At 45.4% G+C, this 22,724-nt stretch overlaps 1 protein-coding gene across 2 annotated transcripts in view; it reads left to right on the top strand.

Annotated features, from left to right (window-relative positions):
• LOC134948964 (synaptotagmin-like protein 4) overlaps nucleotides 1-22,724 on the top strand; it is a 354,237-nt gene that overhangs the window by 38,017 nt on the left and 293,496 nt on the right. Inside the window, exon 1 of one of the 2 annotated variants that reach the window (XM_063937275.1) lies at nucleotides 6,589-6,671. The exons of the other annotated variant lie outside the window; for it this stretch is intronic. The gene's annotated coding sequence lies outside the window, so the exon portion shown is untranslated. Of the gene's footprint in view, nucleotides 1-6,588; nucleotides 6,672-22,724 lie in introns of those variants that run through there. 2 annotated transcript variants of the gene reach the window in all.

The following is a 22,724-nucleotide window of genomic DNA, read 5'->3' as shown; positions in this document are numbered from 1 at the left end:
GCGACGCCGGCCACAGGAGACAGGAGACGCCAGACTGACAAGCGCACATTTAACCACGCGGGCACAGCGGAGGCCGCGGCTGATGAAATCACCACTCTGACATTCTGCATGTGGAAACTCAGGAACAGCGGGATCCGGTCCTGGAACGCTGAGCCAGCCTTAGGAGGCATCTGAAGGGTAAGTAATGGCGTCCAGATACCCGGATCGTGACAGCACCCCCCCCCTTTAGGAGTGGCCCCAGGACACTTCTTAGGCTTTAAAGGAAACTTTGCGTGGAAATTTCGGACCAAGGCAGGAGCATGGACGTCTGAGGCATTGGTCCAAGAGCGTTCTTCAGGACCATAGCCCTTCCAGTCAATGAGGTATTGTAACTGACCGTAACGGAAACGTGAGTCCAAAATCTTGGCCACCTCGTACTCGACTCCCCGTTGAGTCTGAACTTTGGGAGCTGGAGGAAGTGCGGAATGAAACCGATTCAGGATCAGCGGTTTCAACAAAGAAACATGAAATGTCCTGGGTATTTTCAAGAAGGATGGTAACTGTAACCTGTAGGCAACAGGATTGATGACTTGTTCAATCTTGAAGGGTCCGATGTAGCGAGGTGCAAATTTCATGCTGGGAACTCTCAACCTCAAATTCTTCGTGGACAGCCACACACGATCACCCACCTTGAGAGCAGGAACCGCTCTACGCTTCCTATCGGCAAACTTCTTATACCTGAATGAGGCTTTAAGCAGGGCTGCGCGGACGTTCCTCCAGTTATTTGAAAACTGACGCAAGGTGACATCCACTGCTGGAACAGAAGTTGCGGGAAGCGGTTGGAATTCTGGGACTTTAGGGTGGAATCCATAATTAATGAAGAATGGTGTAGAAGAAGATGAGGAATGGTATTGATTGTTGTGGCTGAACTCGGCCCAAGGAAGGAGTTGAACCCAGTCATCTTGAGAGGAAGACACATATATACGGAGGAAGGCCTCCAAGTCCTGATTCACCCTCTCGGTTTGACCATTGGTCTGAGGATGGTAAGCCGTGGAAAACTTTAACTTGACTTGGAGGGCTTGACACAAACTTCGCCAAAATTTAGCTACAAATTGTACTCCACGATCCGAGATGATCTCTTCAGGAAGACCGTGAAGTCGGAAGATCTCTTGTATAAACACTTGAGCCAACTTGGAAGCTGACGGAAGACCGGTGAGAGGGATGAAATGTGCCATCTTGGTGAACCGGTCAACTACCACCCAGATGGTATTAAACTTGTTGCAGATAGGTAGATCGGAAACAAAGTCCATCGACAAATGGGTCCAAGGTCGACGGGGAACAGATAATGGAACCAGTTGCCCCGCAGGCGACTGGCGGGAGACTTTGTGTTGGGCACACTTTGGGCAGGAGGCAATAAATTCCATAACGTCCTTCTTCAGAGTTGGCCACCAGTAGGACCTAGAAATAAATTCAAGGGTTTTCTGAATGCCTGTATGTCCAGCAAAACGGGAAGCATGGGCCCAATGCATGAGCTTCTTCCTTAGAACTGGCTTAACAAAACTTTTCCCTGGTGGAGGTGTAGAGTCCATCCCTACCGTGGAGAATGCCAACGGATTAATAATAGGATGCTTGTCTGCAGACTCGGACTCATTTTCTTGCTCCCATGAGCGGGAAAGGGCATCGGCCTTACGATTCTGAGAACCCGGACAGAACTGGAGTTTAAAGTCAAACCTAGAGAAGAAAAGTGCCCATCTGGCCTGACGAGGATTCAGACATTGTGCGCCTTTGAGATATAAAAGATTTTTGTGGTCGGTAAGTATGGTGATTGAGTGGGAAGCTCCCTCCAACAGGTATCTCCACTCCTCCAGAGCGAGCTTGATGGCTAGCAACTCCTGATCGCCAATGGCATAGTTGCGCTCAGCTGGGGAGAACTTCCGGGAGAAGAAACTGCAAGGATGTAGATGTCCATCTTTGGCCCTCTGGGATAACACTGCTCCTACTCCAACGGAGGAGGCATCTACCTCTAAGATAAAAGGAGAGTCGGTGTCGGGCTGTTTCAGAACTGGTGCAGAGATGAACCGTTGCTTCAGAAGGTGAAAGGCCTGTGTAGCTTCTTCGGACCACTTGGACGGATTAGCACCTTTCTTGGTTAATGCAGTGATAGGCGCCACGATGGTGGAAAAGTCTCGTATAAATTTTCTATAATAATTGGCGAACCCTAAGAACCTCTGGACCCCTTTGAGGCTCAAGGGTATAGGCCAATTCTGGATTGCTTGGAGTTTCTCAGGATCCATCTCTAGTCCGGAACCGGACACAATGTAACCTAGAAACGGAATGGTTTTAACTTCAAACACACACTTCTCCAATTTACAATAGAGGTGATTGACACGGAGACGGGAAAGAACCTCTTTTACCCAGAAACGATGATCTTCGAGATTATTAGCAAAGATGAGGATGTCGTCTAGATAAACCACGACATGGCGGTACAAGATGTCCCTGAAAATCTCATTCACGAAGTGCTGGAAGACTGCTGGAGCGTTGCTCAATCCGAAGGGCATGACGAGGTACTCATAATGTCCGTCACGGGTGTTAAAGGCGGTCTTCCACTCGTCACCCTCACGGATTCGGATGAGATTGTAGGCACCCCTCAAGTCCAGCTTTGTGAAAATAGTTGCACCACTAACTCTATCAAAGAGCTCGGTAATCAGGGGTAAAGGGTATCGGTTCTTGACGGTAATGTCGTTCAGACCTCTGTAGTCGATGCACGGACGCAGACCACCGTCTTTCTTCTTAACGAAGAAGAAGCCTGCGCCGGCTGGAGAAGAAGATGGTCAGATGAAACCCTTCGCCAGGTTCTCTTTGATGTACTCTTCCATGGAGTGTGTCTCAGGCAGAGACAACGGATAAGTTCGGCCTCGCGGTGGAACCTTCCCTGGAATGAGGTCGATTGGGCAGTCCCATTCTCTATGAGGAGGAAGGATATCAGCAGAGGCTTTACTGAACACGTCCGTGAAGTCTTGATATGGAGGAGGCGGAACATCAGATGACCTGGGGAAGGAAGAACAAACAGGAAGAACTTTGGCTAAACAAGTCTCAGCACAGGAGGGACCCCATGCCAGTATTTGCGTAGTCGTCCAGTCAATTGATGGGTTGTGGAGACGGAGCCATGGAAGGCCTAAAACCACTGGATGTGTGGCTCTTGGAATCACTAAAAAAGAAATATACTCAGAATGAAGAACTCCCACTCTAAGACGAACTGGAAGAGTCCTTAAGGAAATGACTGCGTCAAAAATCTTGCTGCCATCCACGGCAGTCAAAGAGATGGACGAGGACAGTCTCTCGGTGGGTAGGGACCACCGTTTAACATAAGCTTCGGTTATGAAATTCCCAGCTGCTCCGGAATCAAGGAGGGCAATGACGTTCCTGTAACGTTGAGCAATTTGGAGCGACACTGGGAGGTTACAGTCATGAGGAGATGGAGAGGAGATCATTACTCCTAGCCGGCCCTCTCCTTGGCGAGCTAGGATCTGGAGTTTCCCGGACGTTTGGGACAGGCATTGATAGTGTGCGACGGAGCTGCACAGTAGAGACAGAGAGACTCAGAGAGACGTCTTCGGCGCTCAGCGGGAGATAGACGGGAACGACTAATTTGCATAGGCTCATCCTTGGATGGAGATGGTTGACGAGGAGGAGGAGCAGAAGATTTAGGAGTAGATGATCTTCCTTGCTCGGTTGCTCTCTCTCTGAAACGTAGATCAACCTTCGTGCAAAGAGAAATTAGCTCATCCAACTTAGAGGGCAAGTCTCTGGTAGCTAACTCATCCTTGATGCGTTCTGATAAGCCATGCCAGAATGCAGCATACAGGGCCTCGTCGTTCCATGCCAGTTCGGATGCCAGGATTTTAAACTGTATAAGATACTGTCCCACAGTACGTGTTCCCTGGCGTAAACGGAGAATCTCAGATGAAGCAGATGTTATCCGGCCTGGCTCGTCGAAGATGCGCCTGAATGTAGCTACAAAGTCAGTATAGGAGGATAGCAGGGGATCAGACTTCTCCCATAAAGGTGATGCCCAGTCAAGGGCTGAGCCACTGAGAAGGGAGATGATATAGGCAATTTTGGTACGGTCACTGAAGAAATTGCCAGGTAGAAGCTCAAAGTGGATTTCACATTGATTGAGAAATCCCCTGCAGAACCTTGGAGATCCATCAAATTTTGCTGGCGTTGGAAGATGAAGATGTGGACTGGAAATGGGTAAGGTGGGTTGGGTTACAGCTGGTGTTACTGTAGTGGACGCACCGGACGTGCCAGGTCCACGGAGGGTCGTTTGAATCCCATCCAGCCGTGTAGAGAGATCCTGGAGACAGCGGATGATGTGGCCCTGTGCAGCCTCCTGATGTTCAAGTCGGGCTGCCAGTTCTTGCATCGGCCTGGCCGCTTGATCCTGGTCTCCGGCTGGATTCATTAGGTCAGTGCTTACTGTCACAACTGAGGGCCTGAGCTGACGGGAGGCAGCCTCAGTTGTAGGGGCTGAGATGTAACGGAACCTGGGAGGTTGTATCAGACCCCTAGACATGTAAGTAACATGTAGAATAACTGCCCGAAGGCGTGACCACGACAACCAGGATAAAAGTCAATGATGTTTATTATGACAAACTCCGTAACACAGCAGCAGTAAAAGGAAACATAAAAGTCAACAGAGGATAAATACAATTCCTGGGTACTACAGGGTGGCAAGGGCCACAGGCACTGGTAGAGTGAGACAGTTCTTATAATCTTCTAGTTGGAAAGTCCTTACCAGGCCTGACTGTAGCAATGGAGAGAACCCAGGATCGTACCAGCTGATGTTCCAGGAAAGGCTGGGCTGCTGAAGGTAAAACCACTGCTGTGGATACTGGCTGGAACCAGACTGTTGTTGGTACGGAGTGGATACTGGCTGGAACCAGTTAAATAATAAACGAACTTGAGAGCGATGAAATAATAATGAAGTTTGGAGTTTGAGAGCGGTGAAATAATAATACCGGTGGAGAGTGGTAAACTGCAGAAAAGGACACCGGCCCTTTAAGAGAAGCTATACACTGCTGGAAGCTGGGCTGGAAGCAGGTGATTGTTTGAGAGCGGTGAAATAATAATACCGGTGGAGAGTGGTAAACTGCAGAAAAGGACACCGGCCCTTTAAGAGAAGCTATACACTGCTGGAAGCTGGGCTGGAAGCAGGTGATTGTTTGAGAGCGGTGAAATAATAATACCGGTGGAGAGTGGTAAACTGCAGAAAGGACACCGGCCCTTTAAGAGAAGCTATACACTGCTGGAAGCTGGGCTGGAAGCAAGTGAGTCCAGAATGGATCGGAGAGTCAGGCTACACCGCAGATGGAATGCTGGTGCGGGTCTCTATAGCAGAAGTCTGGAGACAGGAGCTGGAACCTGGAAGACAACCACAGGAGAGAGACAAACTGGAACTAGGTTAGACAACCAAAGCACTGACGCCTTCCTTGCTCAGGCACAGCATACTTATACCTGCAGCAAGGAAGGGGTTGGCTAGGCAATTATGCAAATCAACAATACAGACAGCAGATTGGTGGAAATAATCAGATGACAAAATCCAAGATGGCTGCGCCCATGCAGACACTTGGAGGGAAGTTTGGTTTGTAATCCATGTGAGAATTGAAACAGTAATGGCGACGCCGGCCACAGGAGACAGGAGACGCCAGACTGACAAGCGCACATTTAACCACGCGGGCACAGCGGAGGCCGCGGCTGATGAAATCACCACTCTGACATTCTGCATGTGGAAACTCAGGAACAGCGGGATCCGGTCCTGGAACGCTGAGCCAGCCTTAGGAGGCATCTGAAGGGTAAGTAATGGCGTCCAGATACCCGGATCGTGACAAGGGCACCTGATCTATCATACGATATTTTTAGGTGGTCAGTGGGTGATGATGTTGTGCAAAATGATGTGCAACTGGCTTCTCTATTAGGGGTGGAAATAGAGGTGGCAAACTTTTGAGACTGGAGTCACGTTGGATTTTTCGTCTTAATACCATGTATCCACGGGGCTTTAATGAATCCCAGGGGTTCAATAGCTTTGTGTAATGAAACATATTTTGTGCATTATTTTTCTACTGTACTAATTAGTTTTATTGTCAATGTCTTGAAAAAGGGGTATATACCCGAAACGTCGATTTAAATAAGACATATTTTTGCAACTGAAACATTGCCTCTGGAGTGCCATTCATTGTTCCTGTGGGTGAGATGTGTGTGTGTATATATATATATATATATATGTATATATATATATTTATATATTTATTTATTTATTTTTCATGGGAAAGAAGGTGCCTGTGCTTTAAATTTTCATGTGGTGCAAAAAAACATCTAGGCTACATTGGGAGAGAGCATTTCGAGAACATGTTTAATCAGTAGCCATTTCTGTCAGTGTTTAGTTCTCTGAGCATGCCACTAGCAAGTGTCAGATTCCCAGGTACCGGCGGCAGCATGCGAAGCTTTATAGCCATTCCATAGAAATGAGCCCTTCTAGCACAAGATTGTCACTGCCAGATATAGCTCATAGAGATCTCCTGTCGTGGACGTCACACTCTTAACGCTAACTTGTTATGGTGCATTGTGACAGTGTGCTGAAGGTGACACGTGTACTCACAGCAGGTGCTGAGCTTCCCATACTGGATTTTCAGGTAAAAATATCATTATTTGTGTAGGCTTAGGTTTATGAGATAGAAAACATAACTCTTAAAGGTTAAGGATTTTCTATGTTAAGGAATTTATTGATGGTTGTAAATAGATTTCTCAGTAATAAAACTTGGACAGATAATGCTTCAACTTCTGATAATTCCATAAGGATATCCAGCTGCAAAAGTGAATGTCATTCCTTCACGTTGTAAACTGTCTATTGTATGTAACAGTATAACAGCTGTTATATTACATAGTATAATTCTAGTTATACATGTATGGCAGTATATAAGACTGGAAAGGGCAGAGCCTTATTTACTGTCTACGTATAAGCCTCACGACTGTATAAATCTGGTTATGTGTTATTGGCAGCACGTGTGACTGGAGAGGGGTAGAGCTTTATTTACTGTCTATTTCTGAGTCTGACATCTCTTATTATATAATATACATCTAGGTATGCGTCTGTGGCAGAATGTGCAACCAGATTGGGACAGAGCTTTATTTACTGTCTATTTCTGAGTCTGACATCTCTTATTATATAATATACATCTAGGTATGCGTCTGTGGCAGAATGTGCAACCAGATTGGGACAGAGCTTTATTTACTGTCTATTTCTGAGTCTGACATCTCTTATTATATAATATACATCTAGGTATGCGTCTGTGGCAGAATGTGCAACCAGATTGGGACAGAGCTTTATTTACTGTCTATTTCTGAGTCTGACATCTCTTATTATATAATATACATCTAGGTATGTGTCTGTGGCAGAATGTGCAACCAGATTGGGACAGAGCTTTATTTATTGTCTATTTCTGAGTCTGACATCTCTTATTATATAATATAAATCTAGGTATGCGTCTGTGGCAGAATGTGCAACCAGATTGGGACGGAGCTTTATTTACTGTCTATTTATGAGTCTGACATCTCTCATTATATAATATAAATCTAGGTATGCGTCTGTGGCAGTATGTGCAACCAGATTGGGACAGAGCTTTATTTACTGTCTATTTATGAGTCTGACATCTCTCATTATATAATATAAATCTAGGTATGCGTCTGTGGCAGTATGTGCAACCAGATTGGGACAGAGCTTTATTTACTGTCTATTTATGAGTCTGACATCTCTATTTTATAAAATATAAATCTAGGTATGCGTCTGTGGCAGTATGTGCGACCAGATTGGGCCATAGCTTTATTTATTGTCTATTTGTGAGTCTGACATCTCTTATTATGTATTATAAATCTAGGTATGCGTCTATGGCAGTATGTGCGACGAGATTGTGCCAGAGTTTTATTTACTGTCTATTTATGAGTCTGACACCTCTCATTATAAAATATAAATCTACGTATGCGTTTGTGGCAGTATGTGCAACCAGATTTGGCCTGAGCTTTAGTCATTGTCGAGCAGTAACTAACGTCAGTCACATTGGCTCAGTACTGATAGCGAAAGGCAATTACCTTAATAAACTATGGGGTAAATTTACTAAGATTCGTATTTTCCCGTTTCAGGTCAAAGTTCAATCACGAATGACATCGAAAGTGTAAAACTGCAACTTTTTGAATTGATTACGACTAATTTACTAAGCTGTCGTATTCGGGTTTTTCTTTTGTTCCGATGTCGATGTCATTCGTGGTTTTTTTTCTATTTTTACGGCAGTGATTAGCAAAACACTGCCGACTTTTTTTACAATCAATCTCGGCCGGATCTGTGTGATCCGTGCTGGGGTTTTTTTTTTTTTTTAATTAAACACTGTAAAATAATAAAAAAAAATGCGTGGGGTCCCCCCTCCTAAGCATAACCAGCCTCGGGCTCTTTGAGCCGATCCTGGTTGCAAAAATATGGGGAAAAAAATGACAGGGGTTCCCCCATATTTAAGCAACCAGCACCGGGCTCTGCGCCTGGTCCTGGTCCCAAAAATACGGGGGACAAAAAGAGTAGGGGTCCCCCGTATTTTTAAAACCAGCACCGGGCTCCACTAGCTGGACAGATAATGCCACAGCCGTGGGTCACTTTTATATAGTGCCCTGCGGCCGTGGCATCAAAAATCCAACTAGTCACCCCTGGCCGGGGTACCCTGGGGGAGTGGGGACCCCTTCAATCAAGGGGTCCCCCCCCCCCCAGCCACCCAAGGGCCAGGGGTGAAGCCCGAGGCTGTCCCCCCCCATCCAATGGGCTGCGGATGGGGAGGCTGATAGCCTTTGTTGTAAAAGAAAAGATATTGTTTTTAGTAGCAGTACTACAAGGCCCAGCAAGCCTCCCCCGCATGCTGGTACTTGGAGAACCACAAGTACCAGCATGCGACGGAAAAACGGGCCCGCTGGTACCTGTAGTACTACTACTAAAAAAATACCCAAAAAAAGACAAGACACACACACCGTGAAAGTATAATTTTATTACATACATACACATATACATACATACTTACCTTAAGTTCCCACGCAGGTCGGTCCTCTTCTCCAGTAGAATCCAAGGGGTACCTGTTGAAGAAATTATACTCACGAGATCCAGGGGTCCAGGCTCCTCGGGAAATCCAGGGGTAATCCATGTACTTGAAAAAAAAAAAAAAACGGTGTCCCGACCACGAACTGAAAGGGGACCCATGTTTGCACATGGGTCACCTTTCCACGAATGCCAGAAACCCACTTTGACTTCTGTCTAAGTGGGTTTCTTCAGCCAATCAGGGAGCGCCACGTTGTAGCACTCTCCTGATCAGCTGTGTGGTCCTGTCCTCACTGACAGGCAGCACACGGCAGTGTTACAATGTAGCGCCTATGCGCTACATTGTAACCAATGATGGGAACTTTCTGCTCAGCGGTGACGTCACTTTAGGTCAACTGGCCCTTGGGTGGCTGGGGGGGGGACCCCTTGATTGAAGGGGTCCCCACTCCCCCAGGGTACCCCGGCCAGGGGTGACTAGTTGGATTTTTGATGCCACGGCCGCAGGGCACTATATAAAAGTGACCCCCGGCTGTGGCATTATCTGTCCAGCTAGTGGAGCCCGGTGCTGGTTTTAAAAATACGGGGGACCCCTACTCTTTTTGTCCCCCGTATTTTTGGAACCAGGACCAGGCGCAGAGCCCGATGCTGGTTGCTTAAATATGGGGGAACCCCTGTCAATTTTTTCCCCATATTTCTGCAACCAGGATCGGCTCAAAGAGCCCGAGGCTGGTTATGCTTAGGAGGGGGGACCCCACGCAATTTTTTTTAATAAAATAACAACTTTCCCACCCCTTCCCACTGATATACATGCACGGATCTCATGGATCCCTGCATGCCTATCCAATCACGGAAAAAAAAAGTAGGTCTGTTTTTTTTTAGCACTTTTTTACGAGTTGTAATTTTTCACGGCAGTGTTTGTTTTTTTTTTGCTGTGCACTTCTTAGTAAATGACCGAGATTCATACTTAAACAGCCGCGTTTTGACCGATGGTGTATTCATTCGTGATTTTTTTCTTGGACTTCAAAATATTACGAATGCCCTCATCACTGCCGTGATTATTGCTTAGTAAATTACCGAGATGACACTTTGATGAAAAAACGGCATCTCGGTCAAAATCGGGAGCTTAGTAAATTTCCCCCTATGTTTCAGTGGCAACAAAAAGAGTTTAATGTCAGCAAATGTACGAGGAACTGCCAAGTACCCTTTAAATAATGCATGGAGTGTTATCGCCATTAGGGATAATGCATGTACTTATTATTTTACAATCTAATTATATTATTATCTCACAAAGTGTACACTAGATAATATGAATAATGGTGGCCGTGCTGCTGGGCCTGAGCATCAAGCAAACAGCCTGATCTGGCCCATTGTCACTGAGGCCTGTTAGTGTGGTCAGAAGAGGACCACACACAGTCAGTAGTGATCATCTAATGACCATATTTATATATTACCAATTATTTATATAGCGCACACATATTCCGCAGCGCTTTAAAGAGAATATTTGGACATTCAGATCAGTCCCTGCCCCAGTGGAGCTTACAGTCTAGATTCCCTACCACATGTACACGCACACACATTCACGCTAGGGTTAATTTTTTTTGTTGGGAGCCAGTTAACCTACCAGTATGTTTTTGGATTTACAAAAAATGTTCAGTTATTACCAGGGACCATTGTCATATTGGAAGACACATAATATAATATCAGGCAGTTACCCGATATCACCACTAATGGCTATTTGAAATTATGGACGTTGTCTAATATTATCTGTAGCAAAGTTATTAATATGCCTGACATATACATATATGAAATGTTTCAAAAAACCCAAAAATAAACAAAAAGGATATGCAGTGTTGTAAGGCGGTGTAAAACATTAACAAGCAAGATAAGTGTGTACTTTCCAATGTCATAGAATTAACGTCGTCATGCTGTAAGTTGGGGTAGCTTGTTATCGAGTACATAAAGACAGTTCAAGCGTGTGTATAACACTATCATCCGACTGAAAGGCTGATAATAAGCACAGGCCCTAGTGTACAAGATGCATCGCTTTATAAAGCATGTGTCTTGTGTGATATATGTGAAATTAATTGTATTGTATTTTGTCATTGCTGGTTGACATTTTTTAGGCACTTCGGTTTAGATGGAATAAACCTGTCTGACGAGGGACCTGTCACAGCAGATCCCAGCTAGAAAAGGACGGGCACACATTGTTCACAGTCACAGGTCTTTCCTTTAAGCCATGCAATGGAAATCTATTTATGTTTTACTTTTACCACAATTTTACCTAAAACATCTAAACTGTGACATACTGTAATATGATTAGAACACAGATCTAAAAGTTAGTGTAGCAGCTATATATTATATCAAGTCACCTTCTAGTTGCTTTACTTGACATATCCATTTTAACAACTGCAGAAAATAAGTTTCTCATTTGATTTTTAAAATGAATAAGAACTGATGTGGACGCATTTGTATTTAATTTCATTTTATATTGAACTGCATGGCTGTAACTAGGTGTGTGCAGGGCAGGGGGCGCTGTTGGCAGCACTTGTCAATGATCTGTTTTAATTACTTTCACTTGCTACTTCCCCCCTTTTTGAAGCCCAGGAACTCCTGATTGCCGCCGTCTCCTACCCCCACCCCTTCCGTTGCTAATATATATATATACAATGGCCCTCATTCCGAGTTGATCGGTCGCAAGGCGAATTTAGCAGAGTTACACACGCTAAGCCTACGCCTACTGGGAGTGTATCTTAGCTTCTTAAAATTGCGACCGATGTATTCGCAATATTGCGATTACAAACTACTTTGCAGTTTCTGAGTAACTTCAACCTTACTCTGCCTGTGCGATCAGTTCAGTGCTTGTCGTTCCTGGTTTGACGTCACAAACACACCCAGCGTTCGCTCAGACACTCCCCCGTTTCTCCAGCCACTCCTGCGTTTTTTCCGGAAACGGTAGCGTTTTCATCCACACGCCCATAAAACGCCGTGTTTCCGCCCAGTAACACCCATTTCCTGTCAATCACATTACGATCGCCGGAGCGATGAAAAAGCCGTGAGTAAAAATACTATCTTCATTGTTAAATTACTTGGCGCAGTCGCAGTGCGAATATTGCGCATGCGTACTAAGCGGATTTTCATTGCGATGCGATGAAAAATACCGACCGATCAACTCGGAATGAGGGCCAATATTCATGAACTTAACTGATAGCTCTTTGTTATTCAGTCACACTGTCCTTTATTATATTTCAAGATGCTGACATACCCGGAATTCGAACCCATTGCCTGTGGTATTGAAGTCAGACACTCATTAAGCTATCTGCCCTTGCATAGAGATCTAGAGAATTCTAAGCTAGAGAAGTCTAATCATGAGCAGCTTACTGTGTACTTTATGAAATAGGTGTTTGACTGGAATGAAACAGGTTATAGGTTTGAATCCTGGGTATGGCAGCTAATGACAGTACCTACACAAAAAAAAAAAAAGAAAAGGGAAAGAAAAAACACAGATGTGATTGTGAGATCCGGTCACTGGTTAATTGCTGGCAGCAAATTCTAGTGAGTAAACGTGATCTCTCTTGGGAGGCTCTTTCTCATGCGTGAGCAGCAGCTTCAACTCAAGAAATGCCAGTGATATTGCTGTGCACTAGGAATTTATGCCATGGAGAATTCAAATGTGGCATGCAGGCGGCAGTTGGTGATGGCAGTTGGTGATGACCGTGCTTCACATCAGCAGCGTCTTCCCACTGATATTACACAGTGATACATGTAGGAAATGACATGTTAGTGCTGAGGAGTCATTACACCAAAACAGGGTGGTTTGGGGCATCTACCGAAATCTAATTTTTGCTGCTGGAGCCAGTGAGTTCAACGGTCACTGCTACTGCCACCCCTACTCCTCCATTGGCTATCTCTGTGGCTTCTGTTGTGACTGCTGCCAACATTATAACATTTATGTGATATATATATATATATATATATATATATATAATTATATATATATATAGACAGGAGAACACGCGGCACTCTGGAGACTGTTCAAGTAATTCTTAATTTAATGGAGTAGCATCTACTACATTGGAGTACATACTACTCCATTAAAATAAGAATTTCTTGAACAGTCTCCAGAGTGCCGCCTGTTCTCCTGTCTACAATTGGATGTCTATTCCTAGGGAGGGCACCGGAGCAGATGCTGCATAAGCAAGGGGAGTGCCGGCTGCATTGGTGTGTATATATATATATATATATAATGTGTGTGTGTGTGTGTGTGTTTCCCATATTATATATTAGCACAGGCACGTTATATTACCATGTGCAGAATTAATCCAATATGCATGTTAGTAGAATAATCTGTCACGCAGCATCCCTCCATTCTCCATTCCTCAATGTAACAACAGTATCTGCACAAGAATATACAAAAGGGGACATATGGTAGCGAAGTACGACTACATTAAATTTAATGAACAGCAGAAGTGAACATACTTTGAATTAACAACAACTCACACATTATAGATTGCCTGGCTGGAATACTCTGCATTTTGAATACCCCACTCACTGCTTATAACCTGTATACACCTGGCCATCTGTCTGATAACTGTACCACTCAAGGCAGTTAGTTTCATGCCTTCATACCTCATAACATCAGCCCTTAGGGCGTCATTAATAGTCTTTCCTCAGGATCACATACAGTATTGCAGGTAAACATGATTATTTGTTATATATGGTCCTGGGGAAAGAACAAGTGGCGCTAAAACAAATTGTGATTAAAAAGTGCAAATATTGTGAAAGTAATAAAATATATTACGTATTTTTTGTTAAGCAAACAGTGCACTTCCTGAGAATTTCCAGTGGCACCTCAGTTGTCCAATCCAATGATTCACATTGGCAGTGAAGCTCTGTAAATAATAACAAACAAGTGCGTCCTAATGCAATATATCCAAATTCTCTGGGAGATTTGAAGAAATTATAATGAATGGCACACGTACCATATAGTGATGGCAATTTTTTTTTTGCCTTAAAACACTTGAAAACATCTCTTGTCCAAGTGCATACCACTCTATATGGCTTCAGTGCTCAAGATTATAGTAGTAAAACAAATAATGTAGATTTTAGAGGTAAATAAACAAAAAGTTTTAATAGCAGGAAAATGGCGCTGTGTGCTGAGGAGAATAAGCCCCGCCCCCTATTTCGGCGGGCTTTCCTCCCGTAGTTTTAGATAACTGGCATGGGTTAAATACATACATATAGCCTCAATGGCTATATGTGATGTATTCTTTTGCCATAAGATATTAAAATATTGCTGCCCAGGGCGCCCCCAGCAGCGCCCTGCACCCTCCGTGACCGCTTGGTGTGAAGTGTGTGACAACAATGGCGCACAGCTGCAGTGCTGTGCGCTACCTTCATGAAGACTGAAGAGCCTTCTGCCGCCTGTTTCCGGACCTTCAATCTTCAGCGTCTGTAAGGGGGGTCGGCGGCGCGGCTCCGGGACGAACCCCAGGGTGAGACCTGTGTTCCGACTCCCTCTGGAGCTAATGGTGTCCAGTAGCCTAAGAATCCAATCCATCCTGCACGCAGGTGAGTTGAAATTCTCTCCCCTAAGTCCCTCGATGCAGTGAGCCTGTTGCCAGCAGGACTCACTGAAAATAAAAAAACCTAAAAAACTTTTTCTAAGCAGCTCTTTAGGAGAGCCACCTAGATTGCACCCTGCTCGGACGGGCACAAAAACCTAACTGAGGCTTGGAGGAGGGTCATAGGGGGAGGAGCCAGTACACACCACCTAATCCTAAAGCTTTATTTTTGTGCCCTGTCTCCTGCGGAGCCGCTATTCCCCATGGTCCTGACGGAGTCCCCAGCATCCACTTAGGACGTTAGAGAAATATCCAAACAAACATTGAAGTAAAATACATGGAGCTTATCTGATAGAGAATTAATTAGTCGCCCATGAAAAGGAAACAGCACAAAGGAGTCCATTAACGTGTTTCGACCCACAGGTTCATCTAGGAATTCATCAGGAGGATGAGAAGGATACACTTGGACAAGAGATGTTTTAAAGCGTTTAAGGAAAAAAAATGAAAAAAAATTGCCATCACTATATGGTACGTGTGTCATTCATTGCCATTTCTTCAAATCTCCCAGAGAGTTTGGATATACTGTATTGCACTAGGAGGCACTTGTTTGTTATTATTTACAGATATATTTATATATAAACTCACTGCTGCGGCACTCAGAAACAGAAGAAACAATAGGCAGGTCTCCTGGTTTGGCCAGGAGACCTGCATATTGTTTCTTCTTTATCTGAGTGCCGCAGCAGTGTGAGTTTGTGTTGGTAACACTGCTTTTACAGCAGTGTGATACTGAGGGCACCGGAGCTTATTTCACTTACAATACATGCAGGGGTGAGTGCCGGGGTTCTGCTATGTGTATGTATGTATGTGTATAGATATATAGATATAGATATATATATATACACACACACACACACACACACACACACACACACACACACACACACACACACATTGTATTTAGATATATATATATATGTAGATGCTTGTAGGATCGGAACTCCAGATACTGAGATCATGGGCCTGGTGTCCTCACATACCCATAGGGATAAACAGCACACTCCTGGTGCGGCACTCACAGCCCTACGACAAGCATCACAATGCAGTGTTTAGCCGTTTCAATTATATTTCATTTTCGTCGGTGTTAACCATGGAGTATGCTGTATGTACACAGATTGGGGGTCATTCAGATGTGGATGGAGTTGCAAAGTACTAATTATTTTGACTGGATTGCCAGTACTTTGCGCATGTGCAAGACTCGTTCTGTGCATGTGTGAATGGGTCCAGCGATGATGGACACACAGCTGCATCAGCCTATTAGTGATTGACAGTCTGATGCCATTTAGGGGTGGGGAGGGGGCGGCGATGGCCCCCTTTTCTCCAAACTCAGGCATGTCAACGCTATTGCAGGGGAGGGAAGTGGCCAGAATCTCCGTCAGAGATTGGAGATTTCCTGGCCTGTAGGTTGTAGCTGTGGTGGCCAGCTTGTGTGACCCCATGGGTCAGGCAGCCAGCTAATAGTGATGGAGATGATCCTATACTGCATCCTAGGATGCAACTCGGATCAGTAATGCATGCAGGAGTCGTGACGCCTCCTGCTGCATTACCATATTAGTGCTATTGCTGCTGCTTCTATGTACTGTAAGCAACAGCAACTCCAACTGCAACTGAATGACCCCCATTATGTCAATTGTGCCCAATGAAGGAGTAAAAGACTTGCAACACTATAGGCTCCACCTAGGTGTTTGTATCGGGTGGCAAGGACCTCCAGACCTAGGAACAGCAACTTGTTTAAAGGGAGACTTATTGTTTATATAAATGTATTATCATATATGTATACTGCATATACTGTGTGTGTGTGTGTGTATATATATATATATATATATATATATATATATATATATATATTTAGATGTGTCCCTTTAAGTCTTTGCCCTAGATGCGAATGCATCTCGGGTCATAGAACGCGGCATGCTGTGGCGTGTGTACGAGGCCTGCTGTGTACATACGCTCCCACTATTAAACTTTTACTAAATCTGTGTGCCAGCAAGCAACGGGACTAGGACGCTCCCACTGCCTGCGTACCTAGGAGGGACATAGTGGCACTCCGTGGGATAAGTAGCGGGTTACCCGTAGTTACAAGCCACAGCACAAATCAGTGTTGCGATTACTAGCATATGAAAGGTCTTATGGCGGTGCTCGATCCCACGATACGTACACAATGCGGGAACGCCACGCCATGCTGGAAAAATCAACAAAGATGTGTGAGGACACATCTGTACATAGTAATGCTTGAAAGTTTGCGAACCCTTCAGAATTTTCTATATTTCTGCTAAAATTTGGCATAAAACTACCTCACACAAGTCCTAAAAGTAGATAAAGAGAACCGAATCAAACAAGTGAGACAAACAAATTAGACTTGCTCATTTTGTTATTGAGGAAAATGATCCAATATCACATATCTGTGAGTAGTAAAAGTATGTGAACCTTTGCTTTCAGTATCTGGTATGACCGTCTTGTGCAGCAATACAGTAACTGCATGTAAATGTTTCCAGTAATTGTTGATCAGTCCTGAACATCGGCTTGGAGGAATTTTACCCCATTCCGCCATGCAAAGCAGCTTCAACTCTGTTATGTGGGTGGGTTTCCTCCCGTGAACTGCTCGCTTCAGGTTCTTACACAACATTTTGATTATACTACTAAATTTATATCAGGTTATACTACTTTGACTTGACCATCCAAAACTTAAAATGTATTCTTCTTTAACCATTCTTTAGTCAAATGACTTTGTGCGTTTTGTCATTGTCTTGGTGCATGACCCACGTTCTCTTGAGATGCAGCTCATGGACAGATGTCCTGATATTTTCCTTTAGAATATTCTGGTGTAATTCAGAATTCATTGTCCCATCAATGATGGCAAGTCGTCCTGGGCCAGATGCAGCAAAACAGGCCCAGACCATGATACCACCACCACCGTGTTTCACAGATGGTATTTATGCTGGATTGCAGTGTTCTCCTTTCTCCAAACATGGTTAGGTAGCTGAAGCACCCGGCAGCTTCTCACATAGGTAGCTGGGCAGCGCTGCACCTACCCATCCCTTGGTAAGCTTTGCCCCTCACGGCTTCTGTTGTGTCCGCAGCATGTGAAGAGCTGCAGTGTTTGGGTGGTTGGAGGCTGATGGAAGCTGCTGCTCTGGAGCAACGTTAGTAAAACCTAGCACAAACAAACACACACACACACACACACACACACACACACACACACACACACACTTACACCCTCCCTGCCATATAGTGTAACAGGGGCTCTGCCTGGAGTAATGTGTAAAAGGGGCCTCTGCCTGGAGTAATGTGTAAAAGGGGCCTCTACCTGGAGTAATGTGTAAAAGGGGCCTCTGCCTGGAGTAATGTGTAAAAAGGGGGCTCTGCCTGGAGTAATGTGTAAAAGGGGTCTCTGCCTGGCGTAATGTATATAAGTGGCACTACGGTGTGGCGTAATTTGAATAATGGAGACTACTGTGCGGCATAATAAGAAATTGGTATTATTTTGTGGCCACGCCCCTTCCAAATAATGCCACACCTCGAAATTTTTGAGGTGTGCCCCTGTTTAGTTATGGTTGGACACAAATTGTCTTTCTGGCACAGGGAGCCAAAATGTCTAGTTACGTCTCTGTGGAACTGCAATTTTCTTATTTACGTAATATTTACTTACAGCACTATTCTCTGCATAATATTGTACTTATTGCAAACTATTACGTTATGACATTATGTAAAAACAGGGTAATGCAGTTTAAGCATTTATTACTTGCAAAACTAACACTTTGTTGTGTATGCCTTTTCCTCTGTATATTTTGTGTGCAATCTCATCCCAACTTTAAATTAGCAACATTGTGTTACTCCAATCAGTGATCTGTTGTCAGAAGATTATTTTCATCAGTAATTTTTCTTGACATCTTTTTTCAAATAATGTAGTACAGAAAGAAAAGAAAGGGAGGGGGCAGGGGAAGGAAGTAGTATGGCCATTAGCTTAGCCTTATGGAGGTTCATTGAAACTGACAGCAAGAGGGACAAGTGTTCTATCAGGAAGGACTATTTTTAAATGTTTTTTTCGATTTTCACTGACATAAAAAGAAATACAGACCCTAAATCCATATGCTACAGATGGAGCCTCCGTTATTTTTGCGGGCTGAGGCGTTAGTCATGATCACGGATCTGTAGCGTGCCTGGGCGCAAGGAGTCTTACCTAGTTGTAGGGAGGCACACAGAGCATTTGGCGGAGCATTTGTAATACCTGATGTCGCTTTTTAAAATCACCATTGCGCATGCGTGTGGTCTCCATTAAAATACAATACTGTACTACAGCGCAAGAACTACTTTACTGGAGCGTCTCATTACGCTACAGTGTGACACAGTATTTAAAATACAGTATATATTACGGTATTTAGTACAGTGTATACAGACGCAAATAGTACAGTATATACAGACGTAAACGAACGTGATAAAGCTACAGTATAGTGCATTGACATTAGGGGTATGTGAGCATCCAAGTCCCGCAGACAAAGCAACAAATAAAATTAGTAGTATATACAGTCGCAAACGAACGTGTTCCAGGTATGGCCCATTGATGTTAGAGATATGTGAGCGTCCACATCTTGTAGCCATTACGGCATAATCAAAACCAATGGGAAGGGATCACTGCTTACATTTACACATGAGCTTATGTATCTGTCATGCGGGGACGTGTCCGAGTAGTGAAGTGTGCCGCTTCCCATGCTTAGAGTCCCGGGTTCGATTCCCAAAGTGCGAATGCATATTTATTTTTTCCTGACACTTTATTTTTATTATTATAATATTTTTCTCTTACGTCCTAGAGGATGCTGGGGACTCCGTAAGGACCATGGGGTATAGACGGGCTCCGCAGGAGACATGGGCACTATAAAGAACTTTAGATGGGTGTGCACTGGCTCCTCCCTCTATGCCCCTCCTCCAGACCTCAGTTAGATCCTGTGCCCAGAGGAGACTGGGTGCACTACAGGGGAGTTCTGCTGAGTTTCTCTGAAAAATAATTTTGTTAGGTTTTTTATTTTCAGGGAGCACTGCTGGCAACAGGCTCCCTGCATAGTGGGATTGTGGAGAGAGAAGCAGACCTACTTAAATGATAGGCTCTGCTTCTTAGGCTACTGGACACCATTAGCTCCAGAGGGTCGGAACGCAGGTCTTACCCTCGCCGTTCGTCCTGGAGCCGCGCCGCCGTCCTCCTCGCAGAGCCAGAAGATAGAAGCCGGGTGAGTATAAGAAGAAAGAAGACTTCAAAGGCGACAGAAGACTTTAGATCTTCTCTGAGGTAACGCGCAGCGGTAACGCTGCGCGCCATTGCTCCCACACACAACACACACTGCAGGCACGGATGGGTGCAGGGCGCAGGGGGGGGCGCCCTGGGCAGCAATAAAAGACCTCTAGGACTGGCTAAAAGGCATATATACGCTGAGGTGGCAACATATATTAAATCCCCCGCCAGTATTAAACAAATTGAGCGGGACCGAAGCCCGCCGCTGAGGGGGCGGAGCTTGATCCCACAGCACTAACCAGCACCATTTTTCTCCACAGCACATGCAGAGAAGCTGGCTCCCCGGACTCTCCCCTGCTGAACACGGTGACACAGGGCAAAAAAGAGGGGGGGGGGGGCACTTGTAAGGCGCAGTGAGTGTATAGGTATATACAGATAATCATATAAAACGCTGTTATCTGGGAATTTTGTTTCCAGTGTCAACTGGCACTGGGTGTGTGCTGGCATACTCTCTCTCTGTCTCTCCAAAGGGCCTTATTGGGGAACTGTCTCCATATAAATATATCCCTGTGTGTGGGGGGGTGTCGGTACGCGTGTGTCGGCATGTCTGAAGCGGAAGGCTTATCTAAGGAGGAGGTGGAGCACATGATTGTGGTGTCTCTGTCGGCAACGCCGACACCTGATTGGTTGGACATGTGGAATGTTTTAAATGCAAATGTGACTTTGTTACATAAGAGGTTAGACAAAGCAGAGTCCAGGGATAATACAGGGAGTCAATCAATGGCTTTGACGGTGTCACAGGGCCCTTCAGGGTCTCAAAAACGTCCCCTATCCCAAATAGCAGACACTGATACCGACACGGATTCTGACTCTAGTGTCGACTACGATGATACGAGGTTACACCCAAGGGTGGCCAAAAGCATTCATTATATGATTATTGCAATAAAAGATGTTTTGCATATCACAGATGACCCCTCTGTCCCTGACACGAGGGTACACATGTTTAAGGAAAAGAAACCTGAGGTAACCTTTCCCCCATCTCATGAGCTGAATGCGTTATTTGAAATGGCTTGGGAATCTCCAGACAAGAAACGGCAGATTCCCAAAAGAATTCTTATGGCGTATCCTTTCCCTGCACAGGACAGGGTACGGTGGGAGTCCTCGCCCAGGGTGGACAAGGCTTTGACGCGCTTATCCAAGAAGGTGGCGCTACCGTCTCCAGACACGGCAGCCCTCAAGGATCCTGCTGATCGCAGACAGGAAACGACTTTAAAATCAATATATACACATACGGGTGCTTTACTCAGACCGGCGTTAGCATCGGCGTGGGTTTGTAGCACTGTAGCAGCTTGGACAGATACCTTGTCAGCTGATATTGATACCCTAGATAGGGATACCATTTTATTGACCTTAGGTCACATTAAAGACACAGTCTTATATATGAGAGATGCTCAGAGAGACGTTGGGCTGCTAGGTTCGAGAGCCAACGCCATGGCCATTTTTGCTAGGCGAGCGATGTGGACCCGCCAATGGACGGGTGATGCCGAGTTAAAAAGGCATATGGAAGTTTTGCCTTACAAGGGTGAAGTTTTATTTGGGGAAGGTCCCACGGACCTGGTTTCCACAGCTACCGCGGGTAAATCTTCCTTTCTCTAACGTCCTAGTGGATGCTGGGGACTCCGTAAGGACCATGGGGAATAGAGGGGCTCCGCAGGAGACTGGGCACTCTAAGAAAGATTTAGTACTACTGGTGTGCACTGGCTCCTCCCTCTATGCCCCTCCTCCAGACCTCAGTTAGAATCTGTGCCCGGACAGAGCTGGGTGCATTTTAGTGAGCTCTGAGCTTGCTAATAAGAAAGTACTTTAGTTAGGTTTTTTATTTTCAGAGAGCTTCTGCTGGCAACAGACTCTCTGCTACGTGGGACTGAGGGGAGAGAAGCAAACCTACTAACTGCGGCTAGGTTGCGCTTCTTAGGCTACTTGACACCATTAGCTCCAGAGGGATCGAACACAGGAACCTAACCTTGGTCGTCCGTTCCCGAAGCCGCGCCGCCGTCCCCCTCGCAGAGCCAGAAGACAGAAGCCGGCGGGTTGAAGCAAGAAGACGTCAAAATCGGCGGCAGAAGACTCCTGTCTTCATATGAGGTAGCGCACAGCACTGCAGCTGTGCGCCATTGCGCCCACACTAACCCACACACTCCGGTCACTGTAGGGTGCAGGGCGCAGGGGGGGGCGCCCTGGGCAGCAGTTAAGTACCTCCTGGCAAAAGCAGCATATATACAGTTGGACACTGTAATATGCATGAGCCCCCGCCATTAATTTTACACAAAATCGTGGGACAGAAGCCCGCCGCTGAGGGGGCGGGGCCTTCTTCCTCAGCACTCACCAGCGCCATTTTCTCTCCACAGCTCCGCTGAGAGGAAGCTCCCCAGGCTCTCCCCTGCAGACTCACGGTAGAAAGAGGGTAAAAAGAGAGGGGGGGCACATAAATTTAGCGCATTAATCATATATACAGCAGCTACCGGGTAAACACTAAGTTACTGTGTGATTCCTGGGTCATATAGCGCTGGGGTGTGTGCTGGCATACTCTCTCTCTGTCTCTCCAAAAGGCCTTGTAGGGGTCCTGTCCTCATAAGAGCATCCCCTGTGTGTGTGGTGTGTCGGTACGCGTGTGTCGACATGTTTGACGAAGAGGGCTATGTGGAGGCAGAGCAAGTGCAGATGAATGACGTGTCACCGCCGACGGCGCCGACACCTGATTGGATGGATATGT

Source organism: Pseudophryne corroboree, chromosome 8 (genome assembly GCF_028390025.1).
Source record: "Pseudophryne corroboree isolate aPseCor3 chromosome 8, aPseCor3.hap2, whole genome shotgun sequence".
Classification (NCBI taxonomy): Eukaryota; Metazoa; Chordata; class Amphibia; order Anura; family Myobatrachidae; genus Pseudophryne; species Pseudophryne corroboree.
Note: the sequence above shows the minus strand (reverse complement) of the source record. Positions and strands in the feature narration are given on the sequence as shown.